The sequence below is a fragment of the Pinus tabuliformis genome, chromosome 9 (assembly GCF_031772625.1).
Source record: "Pinus tabuliformis cultivar Carrire ecotype Pingquan chromosome 9, CPIR1, whole genome shotgun sequence".
Classification (NCBI taxonomy): Eukaryota; Viridiplantae; Streptophyta; class Pinopsida; order Pinales; family Pinaceae; genus Pinus; species Pinus tabuliformis.
The window spans coordinates 601,426,713-601,443,879 of NC_142307.1; the positions used below are offsets into that span (position 1 = coordinate 601,426,713).

At 35.4% G+C, this 17,167-nt stretch overlaps 1 pseudogene; it reads right to left on the reverse strand.

Moving 5' to 3' along the window:
• Positions 1-3,053: 3,053 nt before the first annotated feature.
• Positions 3,054-3,953, reverse strand: LOC149150006 (protein TUNICAMYCIN INDUCED 1 pseudogene; annotated as a pseudogene).
• Between the last annotated feature and the right edge of the window lie 13,214 nt (positions 3,954-17,167).

Below are 17,167 nucleotides of genomic sequence, written 5' to 3' on the forward strand. Positions count from 1 at the left end.
AAACTCATTCATCAATCACAAACAAATCCTCAAACATCTAAGCAATTAAATGAAATAAGATCTATTATGAAATAAAATGTTCCTTTGATCCTTTTAGGGTGAGCTCAATTCTCTTAAGAACAAAGTGACAAATTACTCCATTTACTACACTAAGACAACTTATATCTAAAACTACATAGTGGAAATATATGAAAAATGAAGCTTTATTCTATTCCATCATAAGTTGGATACATGCTCCAAGAGTCCTCCCTTTGGAATGGAGGAGTTACTCCTATTTATACAATGGGATGAGATAACAAACTCATAATGATCCACTAATCTCTCTTTAGTTCCATACATTTCTCAACCATCTAGACACATAACCCTATCCTCCATGATCTCCTCCATGAGGTCCATGATCTTCTCCATAAGATCATGATCTTTTCCATTAGGCTTATCTTATCAAATTCGAATTTGATCATTCAAGGCCACATAAAGATGCCCTGGAAGCTTCCTTTGTACCTACACATGTCAACAAACTCATTCTAATTGTTAGGTATAAATATAAGCATATTATTTTCTAAAGTTTAGCCATAAATCCACTTTAAAATGTTAAGAATTAATAAACTTTGGAAAAACATAGTTATAACCCAATAATGAGGTAAATGTAATGATGTGGAGGTGGAATGGAGGTGACATGAAGGTAAAATGTGAAGATATTGGTGAATAATGGAGTGAAAATAAGGACAATTTTGAAGCCCAACATACCCCCAAACTGAAGGTATTACATGTCCTCATGCAATCTATTACATTACTTTTTGGTACTTGAGCTTTGGCTTAAACGCTGCATGATATCATTTACATAACTTTTGCAAAGCGTTATTTTGATGAACTACAACTTGGTTGGTTCTTGTGTTTCAACCATATTTTGTTTGTTGCATTCAATGTATGATCTTTGCATATTGATAATGTGATTTTTATTGCAGAGTATTTTTGTTGGAATGCATCATGGTTGGTTCTTGTGTAACAACCATGATTGTGTTGGCATCCAATTAACTTTTAAATACTTTTGTCAAAGCCATTTGTATGCTCATGTAATAGTGAATATATTTTGAAGGTAAGTGGATTTTAAAATGTGATATATGAATGTGGATGTTATATGAATGTGGCAAAGTATGTATGTAAATGTATCCTTCCCCTTAAACGGATGGTTTGGGCAGTTATGTGAAATGGGGAAAGGAAGGGGAAAGGAAGGGGAAAGGAAGTGAAGTTTTTCCAAAAATTATTATTCTAACTTTTCAAGGTTTTAATGGTTAAAAGTTAGAAAATATCATACCTTAACTTACCCTTCCAAAAATGGATGAGAGTTGTGTACGTGTGGCTGCAAAAACAGTTGTTCATAGTCTTCTTTACTTGGTTTTGAAAATGGTGGATGAAATCGAAAAAGTGAATATTTTATTGTTGCTGCATCTGCTGTTGAATCTGTTGTTGGATCTTCTACTGAATGTTCGGAATCTGCTGCTAAATGCGGCTGAAAATGTATAAGGCTTGGAAGGTATACAAAATATAGAAGTTACATTTTCCCCGCAGCCTTATTTATTGACTTGTCGTCAAGTGATGACAAACTGAAAAGCAATGAACGAAAATTGGCTTCATCTGCTACAAAATATGGGTCCTCAAGTCTTCAAAGCTCGATGGCACAAATCTTACTATGTGATTAAATGTGTCGATGTCGAACATAGCAAGAAGTTGTTGACTTAGTGGCCATTAAGGAATGCCCCTAGCCAACACAAGAGCTCCCACCATTGATTCCAATGGGAGTCAGGATGCCTAACACATTTTTGTAGGTACGAATAAATTTGTCATGGTCGAGTCACCTACAAGATCCAACGAACAAGGGATATTAATGTACTCCCATTGTTCATTGGAAAGAGTACTTTCCATTAAGGCATGCAAGCCTCTAGGTGTTTTTTCAATGATACTTAGACTCTAGGACTTTGACTCAAGCAGGGTCTTATTGGCGAAAATGAAGGGGAATGGTAATGACAAGGAAAATGGCAATAAGCTTGTAAGGAATGGATGTAAGGAAATGCATGGTGTATGAATAAGAACTCTTGCTGTGAAAAATGGATATGGAAATGTCATGCTTACAAGTGGTAGAATTCAAAATCTTTTTCAGAAAGGGAGGTGGAAGGTAGTGGTTGTGGAGATGGATTTGTCTTCAGAATGTTTCATGAATTTAGTCTTTGGAAGACTAATTGTCATCACAATGAAATCTCCTTAATGATCACTTTGTTATCCTGTAACCTGTAAAAAAAACTTGGCAGAAAGAAAACATAAGTTTGTTCAACAAGAATTGTGCATTTCCTTCATGATTATTATGCAAAAATTTCATACCAAATAAAACAGATTTAAGAAAAATCAAAGTGTTGAAAGTAACTCAATTCATTGTATGAGTTTCAATCCATTCTTAAAAATAACCATGTAAAATAATACTCCCTGTCAGATAACTCAGGAAATGTGCTCGGCAAAAAGATTGACATTAGAAATATCTGTTGTGTTCTGCATATTAGTATGTCACGTAAAAGCATTTAACAGAAGGATGTGATGAGTTAATGCCAACTTGAAGTTATCGAAACAAGAATCCTCCAATGTTTGATAAATCGATTTTTGAAATTTGTTTCCAAGTATTCCATTTTTTTATTTTCAAAGCTGTGTGAATTTTTTTATTTTTATTATATATATATATATATATATATATATATATATATATATTTTTATTAATTAATTAATTAATTTATTTTGTTTTGTCATTTATTTATTTATATTTAAAAAAAAAAAAAAACAACAACAACAACAAATGTTAAAAAGAATATATCAAAAGTAATAAATAAATGAAAACAATTTTTTTATGTTTTATGTTGATTTTCTTTATTTATTTAGATTTTTTTTTTAAACAACAAATTAAAAAACTTAAATTTTTTTAATTTGTTATTTAAGTTGAGATTTTTTTAAAGTTGAAAATCAACAAATTTTTTTATTAAAACTTAATAAGGAAAAATTCTAAAAATAAACTATGTTTTAGGATGGGAACTATTCAGTGAGGGAAGAGGCCACATCCACTGATCATTAGGTCCTAGTGAATCGATGGAGGACTCAAATGACACAGGGGATGTTTCCTGCTGTTGGCGAGATATCAACTCAACTGAACCTGGAGATAGCCTCTTCACTTTCAACCTGTTTGATGTTGAATCCGGCTCGCTGATGGATGAAGCAACAAGTGAACTCGGACCTACAATTCTCAGAGACAAGGGTTTTCCATCATTGGCAGAGGCATGCCTCAACTTGGAAGCCAGTGCAAACAGGCTAGAAGCCAGGTTGCTATCCTCTGTGCTACTACCTAGGGGTAGAGGTATCTGGAGCGGCTGCCTTAGATGGAGCTCCCTTGCACCTTTAACAGTCACAACGGCTTCATCTGCTAGCATTACCTTCTTCAATATTCCAGCTTCAACATCATGCGGCACAGAAAGGCGCATGTGATCTGCATCCTGTATCCACAACTCTAAAGGGCCTGCCAGCTGAAAGGGAGCTAAAACTGGTGTAATTTGCGGACGACGTTCAGCAACAGTGATCTCAGATCCCTCCGTTTCTTGTTGATCCTCATTTACAGAAATATCTTCCATAAACTGCCAAGAAGCCACATCCTCAGAGAGTCTGAGAGGAAGAATGGCATTACCAATTTGAAGATCGAATTCGTAAAGTGTCGCGTGGCCAACCATGGGGTCAATCGAATTAATATTAGAAATCTTGACTTCCTCAGGTTTCCATCCCATCTTTTGCACAATGGAGTCTTTCAAATCAGAGATAACTTTGATGGTGGTCGGTTCCGCTGAAGCACCTAATCCACCGATAACCACGAAAAGAAACACCATGAATCGAAATAGCCAGAACCTCGAGAGGCATGGCGACGCCATAGATGCCAAAGAAGACCTTCGCCTCTGCTTTACACTAACGCGCCACAGCTTGACTACTCCATCAAGTCCTCCAGTGGAAAGTGTACCTTCATTTTCTTCATCAAAGGTTGAAAAAATTCATTTCAGAAGGCCTGCATGGGCTCTCATCATTGTCGAAATGCAGGTATGCAAGCTGGTATCCATTGACCCCATCCCGTTTTCTCCGCGAAGGCCAGTATCACCGTGTAGTGTTGTCAGGAGCATGTGCGGCGAGCGGCCAAAGTTTTTTCTCCAGTCATCCGATCCAGTGAAGAGCAATCCGTCGGGGCCTACTACAACGGCGTTGACCGCATCGTCGTGGGCTTCGATTGTTTCAATGCACTTCAGATCTGAAATTCTCTAGACCTTCACTGTCTTGTCCCACGACCCCGAATAAAGAAAATCGTCGTGGTGGCCAGGGACGAAATGGCGGCTGTGTGCTTCGCAGTCTGCGTAGTCTCTCGCGTACGTCAGCATCCAAGAACATCGTGTTTTGGCTTCATCCAGTGATGTATACTGTCCATGAGGGTCGGGATTGTTGCCAGTCGCTTGTGGAAGCTGGGACTAGCACTCGACCTGCGCCACACCCAGATCTTATGGTCGGCATGGGCGCTGAAGACTTTATCGTCTGTGAGCACAATCGCCCTAACATTTCCGCTTCCTGAATCGAGCCGACCGAACTCAACAAATTCACGGCGTTGGTTTCGCCAGACTCTGATAATGTTGCTGTCGGAGCCTGTGTATAAATTCCCATCGGAAAACGCCAGAGAGAATTTATGGCCACCGTTTTTCTACATTTGCGCCATAATTTTAAATGAAATAACTGGGTGCGATTCACTGTTCTCGCCCCTCTCCATTTCTGTAGCGAATGAAACCCTACCATCCAAAAGATTGTTTTCAGTTGTGAAACTATTTCTGTGGGGGACAACTCTAGCCGAGGTCATCCTAGTGGGGATGCCATCCACAGAACTCATCCTAGGTGGGACGAAGTCCAAAGAACTCAATTTGAGTGGGATTCTATTGACTGAACTCATTCTGTGTGGTTGAATCGCATCACGGTATTGAGAGCCTTCAGCGTTCATTGACAAACATCTCACGAAGGAAGATGATGATTTCATCTCCGGCTCTCTGGACTCGAGTCTGTCATTAACAAAAGAAGGTGAAGGTTCTGGACTTCCCATTTTGGTAGCCGAATGACCTTGTCCTGTAGAGACTTCATCAAAAAACAAGTTTGCAAAAATATGCATGCGAGCCCATACTAATAACGTGTTATGCATGCAACAAAATAGGGTTAGATTACTGCGTTGTTTCCATACTAGTTATGCCACGATACATGCAACTATACCTATGAATCTTATCGCCAAGCCACATATTTGTTAAACTCATGTCATCTGATCCTTAGAGTTATTGCTTCTAGAGTTTTTCGGTGTTTTTACCTGGCTATTGACGAGCGCTGAGGAGTGTTAAATGGCGCTCCAAATCCCTGGGACTACATTTGGCTGACTGGTGGCAAGAGCAGGTGCGTTAGTCAGCAATGTTTCAACACGACTCATGGTTTGCTAGCTAAGTAAATCCCGCCATTACCTGAGCTATCCTGTGATTTCAGGATCACTTTGCATTGCATTCGGACGTTTTACCTTCTTATTTCTCCACATACCGGCTTCAGTTTCTTCTTTGCTGGCGACTATGCAGCTCTCAACACAACACTCTGAGTTGTTTGGCAATGATGAAGTTTTTTTACTAGGCGCAGGAGAGCGGAGTCTCAGCAATGGCGAGCTCATGGATGGCCTTTATCCTGCATTTTCAACCATCTCTGACTCCCAAACGAAAGCGACCGTGAAAGATTTGTGCTGGTAGAATCTGAAAGCTTTTTCCTGACAGGGAAAAATTTCTTGCAGTTTTGCAAATCAGAGTGTTGTCTATGGGAATCGATACATGTTCTAGACGCTCCACTAAACATAATCTTTTGTAATTATCTCAATTTAGATAACTCATTGAGACTCAAATTCATTTAAAAATATATTCATTATTTTCCCAAATCTGAGCTTTTCCACTGCTCAACGACATTCATTTGATTTTTTTTTTATTAATAGATTAGGTGGCCAAGTAACACAAAACCCTAATGTTTTTCTTCGGCTCACAGGCTTCTCTGGTAAGCTTCGATAATGTCTTGAAGCTCTTCTTCATTCCGGCCGAGCAGTGCCTCTCACGCCAAAACTAGATTCTAGAGACCGTCCAATCTCGACTTTAGCATTTTTAGTTCCGTAGAAAACAGGCTTGTTTTCTTTTTCTTTTCCTCGAACATCGCATACATATAAGGTTCAATCTACGGTGGCTCCATCCTCTTTATCAGCTTCATTCTTCTCTACATTAGTGCTCTCTTTTTCAATATTTGAACTCTTTTCTTCGACACTGTTTTTCTTATGGTCAACATGTTTTTCGGAAGTCAATTTCTCATCTGGAACTGAAACATTTCCCATCCTTGAGTTTCTCAACGACATCAATGAAAGCGACTCGAGGCCCTTATCGCATTATAAACCTTGTTACCCTTCATCATCAATTATTAATCTCTTCCTACTTTATGTCTTCCCCAAAAAAAAATGATTGTGCTCTCTTTTTTTTTTAATTATTTTTTTTTAATGTTGTTTTTATTTAATGTTTTGCATTTTTTTTAAATATCGAAAAAAACAAAAAAAGAATGGTTATATTTTTTTAAATATCTAAAAAACAAAAAAAAATGGTTAGTTTTTTTATTTATTTTAATAATAATATGTATATATATGATACATATATTATTATTATTTTGTGGAAATTTTTATTTTTTAAATCTAAAATTAAAAAAAAACTAAATTTCATCTGAAAATTGAAAGATGTTTTTTTTCATTCACAAAATTATTTATTGTCATATTGTAGATTACTTCTCTAGCAAGAGTATTTTTATTTGAACAAAATCAATAGATTTTCTGATCTTCTTGATCGCACGAAGCGCAGGAAGAGAGCATACTAATCGCTTGATTCGTTTTTATTTATGCAGGGGGATTTTTAAAAATATTGAATTTAAAACTAGCTAAATACTAAAACATTAGAAAACTCAAGCTTGAACTTCCTTATGAAGATCCTGCTGTCACTAGGTCTCACAAGTTAGTTTTTCTAAATAAAAATACTAGTACTGAATTAAATTCCTAATGCCCGATCCATTAGCACCATCCCCGGCAACGGCGTCAAAATGTTGGGCAATTTATTTGCTTAAATTGCTTTCATTAAATTATCAACCAGGGAAACTCATAAGCTTGTGATGGTGCAAGCAAAATATATGCAGGAGTAGGCAACTAACTCTATGTCTGACTAAATTATTTACGATGCAATATAATATGCAAGGGAAGGGGCTCCTAATTAAGGAGGTCCTGGTTGTCCTTCCCTATAGTATCATAGATAAATCATTGATTACATAAAACCAGAAACTTGAAATAAAGACAAGGGAATGAACTTTAATTATTGTTCAAATTCAAATATAGAGAAGGACTAACTTAGTCCCTTGATTGTCCCCTCATATACTAATCCAAACTAAACTAAGATTCATTCATAAGCATAAGAAATGAAATAATTGAAACATAAAAGCAAAAGAATGAATTTCAATTATCATACAAATGAAATGGAGAGAGAGCCTAACTTAGACCCTTGGTTATCCCCTCATATGATACTTGAAACATAAAAGAAAAAGAATGAATTTCAATTATCATGCAAATCAAATGGAGAGAGAGCCTAACTTAGACCCTTGGTTATCCCCTCATATGCTAATAAGATTTAAAACTCAATCATCAATCACAAACAAATCCTCAAACATCTAAGCAATTAAATGAAATAAGATCTATTATGAAATAAAATGTTCCTTTGATCCTTTTAGAGTGAGCTCAATTCTCTTAAGAACAAAGTGACAAATTATTCCATTTACTACACTAAGACAACTTATATCTAAAACTACATAATGGAAATATATGAAAAATGAAGCTTTATTCTATTCCATCATAAGTTGGATACATGCTCCAAGAGTCCTCCCTTTGGAATGGAGGAGGTACTCCTATTTATACAATGGGATAAGATGAAAAACTCATAATGATGATCCACTAATCTCTCTTTAGTTCCATACATTTCTCAACCATCTAGACACATAACCCTATCCCCCATGATCTCCTCCATGAGGTCCATGATCTTCTCCATGAGATCATGATCTTTTCCATGAGGCTTATCTTATCAAATTCGAATTTGATCTTTCAAGGCCACATAAAGATGCCCTGGAAGCTTCCTTTGTACCTACACATGTCAACAAACTCATTCTAATTGTTAGGTATAAGTATAAGCATATTATTTTCTAAAGTTTAGCCATAAATCCACTTTAAAATGTTAAGAATTAATAAACTTTGGAAAAGCATAGTTATAACCCAATAATGAGGTAAATGTAATGATGTGGAGGTGGAATGGAGGTGACATGAAGGTAAAATGTGAAGATATTGGTGAATAATGGAGTGAAAATAAGGACAATTTTGAAGCCCAACAACCTTTGCAAATCCAAGAGGAGATTTGCCCTGAAATTTGCAGGTTGGACTAAGATTAACTTCCATAACTTCTTAAGAGTGCCATAATACACATAACAATTGATAAACCTATTATCCAATAAAGTGATAATATTTTGAAGGACAATGGAGTTTCCCAAATCCCAACAACCTTTATATATATCAGGCGACTGCTATAAACATATGCAGACCCAAAGAATTTCACATTCCTGTGCACTATGATGTTCTCATACAAAACGTTGTAGAGGCTATGATAACAAGTGACGTTCTACCTTGATGACCAATACCTATCCATGAAGTATATGATTTTTTTCTTTCAGCACCTTTATGTGACATCAATAAAGAGAGGGAGAGAGAGGCTTAATGATGCAGAGGAGACCTCAGTATCTCGAAATCTACTCTTCCTCCAATGTTTCAAGACTACAAATACAATTTCAATTGGCTCTCAGAGTTCAAGACTACAATACAAGTTCGATTGGTTCTAAAACCCAATGAGGTATTAAGGTGGAACAAATTAAACAGCATACAAAAATTCAAAGCACCAGCACGCATATATATGAACTAGAGCATGGGCTTGACTACCTTGAAAGATAAAGAGTGAGTAATTGTTCTGATTCCATATGAGCAAGTTCCTATCAATTTCATTTAGAAGGGTGGCAGTGGTTTCTACGCCTCATTCCATCCTTTCGGAATAGGGAGTGTTGTGGGGTTCAAACCCATCAAAACAATTAGTAATGCCTTCCTTATAATTTATATCAGTACACCTCAAACCATCAGCATAAAGATATACCAAACTTGAAGAGTCAGACAGGTTCTTTCATGCAAATGTTGAGCTTTTGGGAATCTAAACATCCTAGTGATTTATTTCTGCAATATTCACAAGATTGTAGGGATGCAAAGCCATTAGTCGTTGGATCTAAAATTATGTGCTTGGTTTTCTTATTTTCAAGCAAGGAATGTAGTTAAGGGCAAAAATAGTTTTTTGGTTGTATGACTTGGTTCATTCGATGGCCACTTTTTGTTGATTAGTAGAAACATTACTATGGGAAAGGTACGATTTTCACAATCTCCTTTTTCCCTTATTTGAGACTTTTTTTTGCTATCCCTATAAAAGATGTTTGTATGTAGAAAAGTGGCTTCACACCTTATCTTCTATCTATCTCTTTGAGGGAACATGTTGGTAACTTGCTTCAAGAGAAAATTCTTGGGATACCCAAAATAAAGACACCCCCTACCGGATAGGGATACCCAAAATAACACTCAACTATAAGAGGCCAACCGTATTCATTGGAATGAAAGATGAAACTAATAAAAGGATGAGCCAGCTAAGCATTTCTGTATTTTGATGATTTAGAATGATGAGTCATGTAATGGTGGGAACTCTCCTTTTTCAATACAGTGAAACTCCTTAGAGTGGAAGGAAGGGCATGAGCACTTAGAGCATCTTTAATTTTTAATAAATTTTATATCTATCTTTTGGCTTGGTTTGGATTTTCTAGAAGTCAGCTGGTTAGAGAAAAGAACTTTATATTATTATGTTAGTGGTTTGCCTAAGCATCTAGTTCTTTTCTCCCCTTCATCATTTAGTGTAGTGTTGAGTTGAATTATGATGTGATGTTTCCTGTGGATTTCACAGGAAAACTACCTATGGCTCTTGTCTTTGTGTGGCCACAAAAAGTACAAAAACATGACAGAGCATACTATGAACCACATATTCAACAACATTTGTTAACTTGGAAAATATAACATAGCATTCGTTATACTTCTTCCAACAATATGAAGAATTTGAGGACAAATTCCAATATAGGGGAAAATTACATTCAATATATTATTTACTATAGTTGGGCTACCCCGAGTAGCATATGTTGTGAACCCATCAGAGAACATGCATGAAAAACTATATAAATTAAGGAAGTGGAAAATGAAATGATTATCATAGGAGGTTCCTAATGATCATCATCATCTAAGGCTATTCATTGGAACCATTACAAGATAGTGAAGTTCATCCCCAACTTTGAAGGGATACCACTAAGCCTCTCTCCACATAGACAATGAAGGCTCGTTTACAAATTCTCTGAGTTTGTTTGGTCACCAAGTCTGGCTGAGGAAGTATCACATCGCAAAAATAAACCCCAAGGAACCTAGGCCAAGTCTAGGTTTGCAACCTCTCTAATGAATCCACCTGAGGTACAACAAATACACTAGATCTAATATTTTTGGTTGGTCATCACAGGATGGAACCATTAAGAGGAATAAATGAATATTTTTCCACATAGTTGAGGCCAGTCTAGGCTTGCAACCTATCTAAGGAATCCACTTGAGGCACAAGAAGTAGACTTTGTGATAAGGTGGGCATATCTAAGGGATGAATCCTCACCAAAGAAACCATTATAGGCTACCTGAGGTGGATGTTAAGGAACAAAAGCATAATCAATTGTACAATGGTAGTGAAAGAATTTCAAGGCCTAGTTTTTAAAGGATGGCCCCCTTTGTGAAGGTGATTGGGGCATTGATCCATCCCAATTTAATTTTGAGACTATTAACGTCTCTTAGAGCAACGACACCTAATTATAGTCACGCAAACTTTGGAACTTGTATAGGCTTGATTGATCAAGTATGGTACCATTGTGGTATTATTCAGGACAAGAAGTTTGAGCCAGGAATTAGCGAGAAATTACAAATTAGAACCTTCTCTGTAGCTCTCCACATGAGGGATACTTGACCTCCATGATGCAGTAAGGAGAATCAACACAATATATAGGGAAGTAGTGTAGAAGAAATTGGGTTGAATATTATATCATAGTTACAATTATTGTCAAATTTTGAAGGAATTATGCATTGTTGGATTTTTTTGATTGGACATATTCACTATTTTCTGGGAAGTGAGCCCTAATATATTGTGTATTGGTTGAAATCATATTTCTGTGGGAATTTCTATACTCATGCATACATTACCTACTTTTGTATAAATGTGCATTGTTGTTATAAAGGTTTTTTTTTCATGATTGTTTGAAAAAAACCTAGAAAAAGGAAAAACCCTAAGGGAAAAATTACCCTGGGACATTACACACCACTATTGTACATGAATTCTATCAATATGCCTCAATGGAGTTTTGTTCCTATTGAAAGGATGATCAAAATGGACATCCTCCATCATAGGCTTGCATAGAATTTCAGCATATAGGGTAACACTCTATAAATTGGCTTGATGATTTGAGGATATTTTATTTTTGAAAAGTGGAACTACATTATTTTTCCTCATGAAGCTATCTTGGCTTATAACTATTTCATTGCTATAAAACCAGTTGTATCAATTTTGACATCATCCTTGGAACCATAGTTTCTAATCAGTTCCGCAATTGGTTTTCTGAATTTTGCAATTATTTCTTTGGTATCAAGGGTTAATGTTAAAATTCATAATCTACATGAGAGTAAGTATAACATTTATTTCATCCAATCATACATCAAGAATCGTTAGAAGTTTTCCTATTATGTATTGGCAATTAACTTTGTGTATGCACTACATTTCTTGATTTGCCATTTTTCCCAATATTTCATTTCCATTATATTTTCAAGTGATTGCTTATTGTTCTATATTGTTTATGACTAGTTACCAAAACCTTAGAGATATCATTTTATTACTATTTATTGAATTTTAAGTGCTTTGTACTCATTGTTGTTTGCACTATTCAAATATTGCACCTAAAGAAGAAAATTATGCATGCTAAAAATTGGGCTTAAAGAAACCTATCCATAAGATGCTTTAACAGTTTCTACTCCTCCCTTTAGATGTGAATTTTTATTTCCATATTTGACATTCTACTTATTTATTTTTATAAGATTATGTTGCCATTTCCTGTGCCATCTTAGTGGGGTTTTTTGTCCTACAACATTATGGCACAAAAGGATTCTTTTCTGTTTTCATTTGTTGTAATAGCTTGGCTCATCTGTATTAGTGGCACTAGTATTTACAATATTATACATTGGAATCCAAAAGTGTTCCAAGAACTTTCTCTTACTATTTATATAATTTCCTCAAGAAGACAAGATGTAGATGGTTGGGTGTCCCTTGGAGGCATAGTCCTCTGCATCACAGGTGCATACCCATATCTCACTTGACCTTTAAAAGTGTGCTTGTTGTCTTTTGACTCTTTCGTGATTTCGAATGTTGAGGTCAAGAGGGATGAAAATGCATTGAAATTTAGTTGATTTATATTAGTTTTCCAATGTGTTTTCTCTAGGTTCTAACTTCTCATGCTATGTTTTCTGATTTGGGACATTTCTCCCATTGTAAATTAAGGTAAGTAAATATTCTTATTTCAATAACTTCATATATCAACATTTAATCTTCTAATTAATTGAATTTTTAGTATAATACCGCATATATCTTTTATAGGTATGGTATATCCTACTTGATTCTTGCATATATAGGTGAGGTTGCTTTTTTATCCAAACATATGGGACCTTAAAATAAATTTCTACAAGGCCATCCTAGGTAAGTCTTAAATGTTGATTTATGTAATCTTTGTATGGGAGTAGAAATCCATGTTTTAACAACTTCAATATGTATTTTGAGTGGATAATTCAACAAATGCAAAAAAATATCAAATAAACTAAATAAAGAACCATGAATTAAACCATACTTGCAATGTTGAAAAACCTAGAGCTAAATACACTCAAAAGTTGAGACAAACTTCTTGCATAATCTCTTCTTTAGTAAATTCATATACAAAATTAAAAATAGATCTCATCCCATTAAATAAGATTTTTCCAGAAAATAAGTCCGTATAAAATTGTCTTGTAAATACAACTAGATATTATTAGCCCTGTATGACATTCTCATGGTTTCACTTGGTTCTCAAAGTAAAAACATTTTCCCAATAGATTGTTGACCTTTCATAGGATCTTTTAAAACTGATAATTACTTCTTATGATTTCTTTAGTTACTCTTTTCTTGCATTCATATTCATCATAAACTAATTACATGGAAGATCTCAACAATAGAAAGTAAATTCTAGTAGGATCATAAAGAGACACTTAAACAAGAACACAAACATTTACCTTGGGAAAACCCTCATGGGGGAAAACCCAACAACCTTAGAGAAATTATTCGATTAATCAAGAGACACATCTAGATATTTTAGTGAATCACAAGGTAAAATTAACCAGTGAAGTAGACTTGGTCAAACCTATTCCAATTCCCTCCTAGTCAAATTAAAAAAATTCCCAATAAACTCTACCTGATTTGGTCTTCCACAGAAGAAATTGGGATCACTTCTACACCTAAGAATCTAGGTCATGTTGCCCTAGTATGCCTTAGAAAAATTAGTCCCTTTTGTCACACGTCCGAGGTCACAACAAAAATATAGATCCATTCCTGCGAGGTTATAAGTGTGTGTGTGTGTGTGTGTGTGTGTGTGTGTGTGAGAGAGAGAGAGAGAGAGAGAGAGAGAGAGAGCGAGAGAGATCTTGATAATTTTTCATCCTTCTTGCGTCCTTTTCTTTTGATTCCCAGAAGATATCTTTCCTTTTGTAATCCACATTGTGCCAAGGAAAGGAGATCGAGTGCCTTATATATACATTTTTGGCTGGCTGAATGGATGCCTCTTTGACTGGGGCTGACTTGACTAGGAGGGATGACTGGGCTTGTTGGGAAAACCCACATGGGGGAAAATCCCAACAACATTAGATAAATTCTCAATTCAACAAGAGACACACCTAGATATTTTAGTCAATCACAAGGTCAAACTAACCAGCAAAGTAGACTTGGTCAAAACTGGTCCAACTACCTCCTAGTCAAATTAAACAGTTTCCCAAGAACCTTTGCCTGATCTAGTATGTAAGGGAAGAAATTTGGTCTGCTTCTGCACCCAGGAATATCATTCATGTTACCCCAGCATACCTCAAAAAAATTTGACCCTTCTGTCACATTTGTGAGGTCACAACAGAAAGATAGATCCACACGTGGGAGGTCAGATGTGTGTGTGTGTGTGTGTGTGTGAGAGAGAGAGAGAGAGAGAGAGAGAAAGAGAGAGAGATCTTCATATTTTTTGATTCTTCTTGCCTACTTATTTTCTTTTCATGCCCATAAGATATATTTTCTTGTGCACTCCAAATTGTGCTAAGGAAAGGAGGTCAAGTGCCTTATATATACATTTTTGCTTGGCCGAATGGGTGCCTCTTTGGAGGCTAAATTGACTAGGAGGAGGGACAACTGGGCCTATATGGAGGAAAAGAATTCAATATCAAAATTCAAAATTTTTATTTTGAAAGAGGACATGAAAAACATGACTTATATTTTCTCTTTTGACAAGGACATGAAAAATATGCCTTATATTTATCATTACATATTCATCAAGGGATAAAAACATTAATTATGGAGATCGACAATAGCTACAAAACTCAAAAAATATATCCGCTTGATATAGCCTTTATAGAAGCTATTTAGAATCCTTGACTAGTGATATATACAAAATTTTTCATACATGAACCATGTCATTGATTCTTTTATCTTGCAAGAGAAATGGTCCACAAACATGCCTCTTTATGGCATAGAAAATCTGACATCGTCTAGTTTTGATAACATGGGATATGCTTCTAGTGTACAAGGGATCTATTTTACATCAAATATGGAGTGATTTCAAATCCTTCAAAATACATTGAATCTTACTATAGGAAACACATGAACGTTGCCACAAATGTTCATCCTGCATCATGTATTGATTTCTAGACCTGTGGATACTTTTTTCTCTATATATATTGAACTATTTGATATCCCATATTGACATAGCATATAATTCATGTTCATTGTCAGCATACTATTCTCCTATGTCCAGTTCATTAGTGACATCCATTCCTGCCACAAATTGTAAATTACCAGGACTAGAATTACATGCTTTTCTTCTCGAGAAATATTTGCAAAATTGGCTTCCTCAATTGGATAATAATGTAGCTTCTCAGGTTCTCTTCCTAATCCATCCCTATACCACCCCATATATCAAATTTAAATGTGCATGGTGTTAGGCTCAATCTTCTGTCAGAAATGGGGCTCTAGTATCAATTGGATCTCATTATTTATTCTTATTGCAAATATTTCAAAGAGTAACTTATGGGGGGAAGGCTCCATTCCTTGGAATATTCATGATGTTGGAAAAAAACTTTCCTATTTCCAGTTTGAGTGCTCTGACAAATTTTGAACAATTATGGGAACATCAAACATTTTACATGTGCTTGTGAGGCATATTGAAATAATTGTGGTAGAAATACCCTTTATAATTCTTCTTAATCTTTCCATTTCCTGCAATTTTCTCCAATATTAGAACTGTATCCTTTAATCCGGTGGGGAAATTCAAACCATATATTGTCAAAATTTGTAATGCTATGAACAATGTCAACGTTGGTTGCAATTATCTCTATTGTCTAAATTCTCCCCTTGTGGTATCTACAGGTTATGAACTTCATGACTTCTTACAATATGCTCAAATAAGAATCATATAAGCATGAGAATATTCAAATCACCATTCTAGTTCCTCATTATCGGTTTGTTTATGCATTCTTGATCTTTATGAAGATTTTCCATTTGATTGTTTTCTTCTTTCCCTTCGAAGCTCTTTTTCATCATGTACACACAACTCTATACTCATAGTTGGAATTTTTTGAGCAAAAAGATCTATTTCTACTATTTTTTATGATACAAGAATTTTTCCATGCATATTACAAATAGGTGTAGCAACTACCCCAAACTAGCAGTCTATCGTAATAATTAAGTTGGTCATTGGACTTGTAATAGTTCTAGATGTACCTGGGAAAGACATTATTGCCATGGTTGGGCCAGAATTCAAAGCAAATACTTGTGATCCAAATGTGTTTCCTATGTATTGACTTTGTCCATTATAAGATGTTGCATTACAATGCACCGTAACAACCTTGATTCAACATAGGGTGTGCATGCGATATTTTACTTTGTCCCTTATTTCATTAAACTTGTAGCACTTTTCACTTTCTCATTAAATAAGTAGAAAATACCCCTAACTTTTACTCTCTGTTGACATACTTGTATGCACAAAATAATTTCCCCAAGGCATTAAGCATATATCTCAATTTTCAATCCTGACTTCCTCAATGTTGCAAACATTTAGTGGCATGCCTACTTGTGGATTAACAGAGCCCCTACCAACTCTGCCTTTTTGTGGCTAATAAAAATTTCTACATCCTTCTTGATCATTTAGATCTCTGAATACTTGTTCCTCGACAAAATTTTCACTTGATTCATCTTCTTGAAGTTTCTTAGGTTTTTTTTTCCATTATAATTTTTTCTTTCTAGATTTTCACAATTGTGAATTGTTATACATTCTCCCTACAGATGAAGCATATCAAACTTTGTCTATTATGCTAGATTATGAGAAATTCAATGTTATGTCTGCCTATAGGTCATTGCACACACACACACATATACTTTAATATTTAACCCTTCATAGTTTTGGCACATTTCAACATGATTCCACTAGTTATTTTAGCAAAAATAGTGAGTAAACTGGAAAATAAAATGTTTTAGGTGTCCAGCAGAGAATGTAAACATAGCTTAAATATTAGAAGCTATGCTATTTACCACATCAATTACAGATG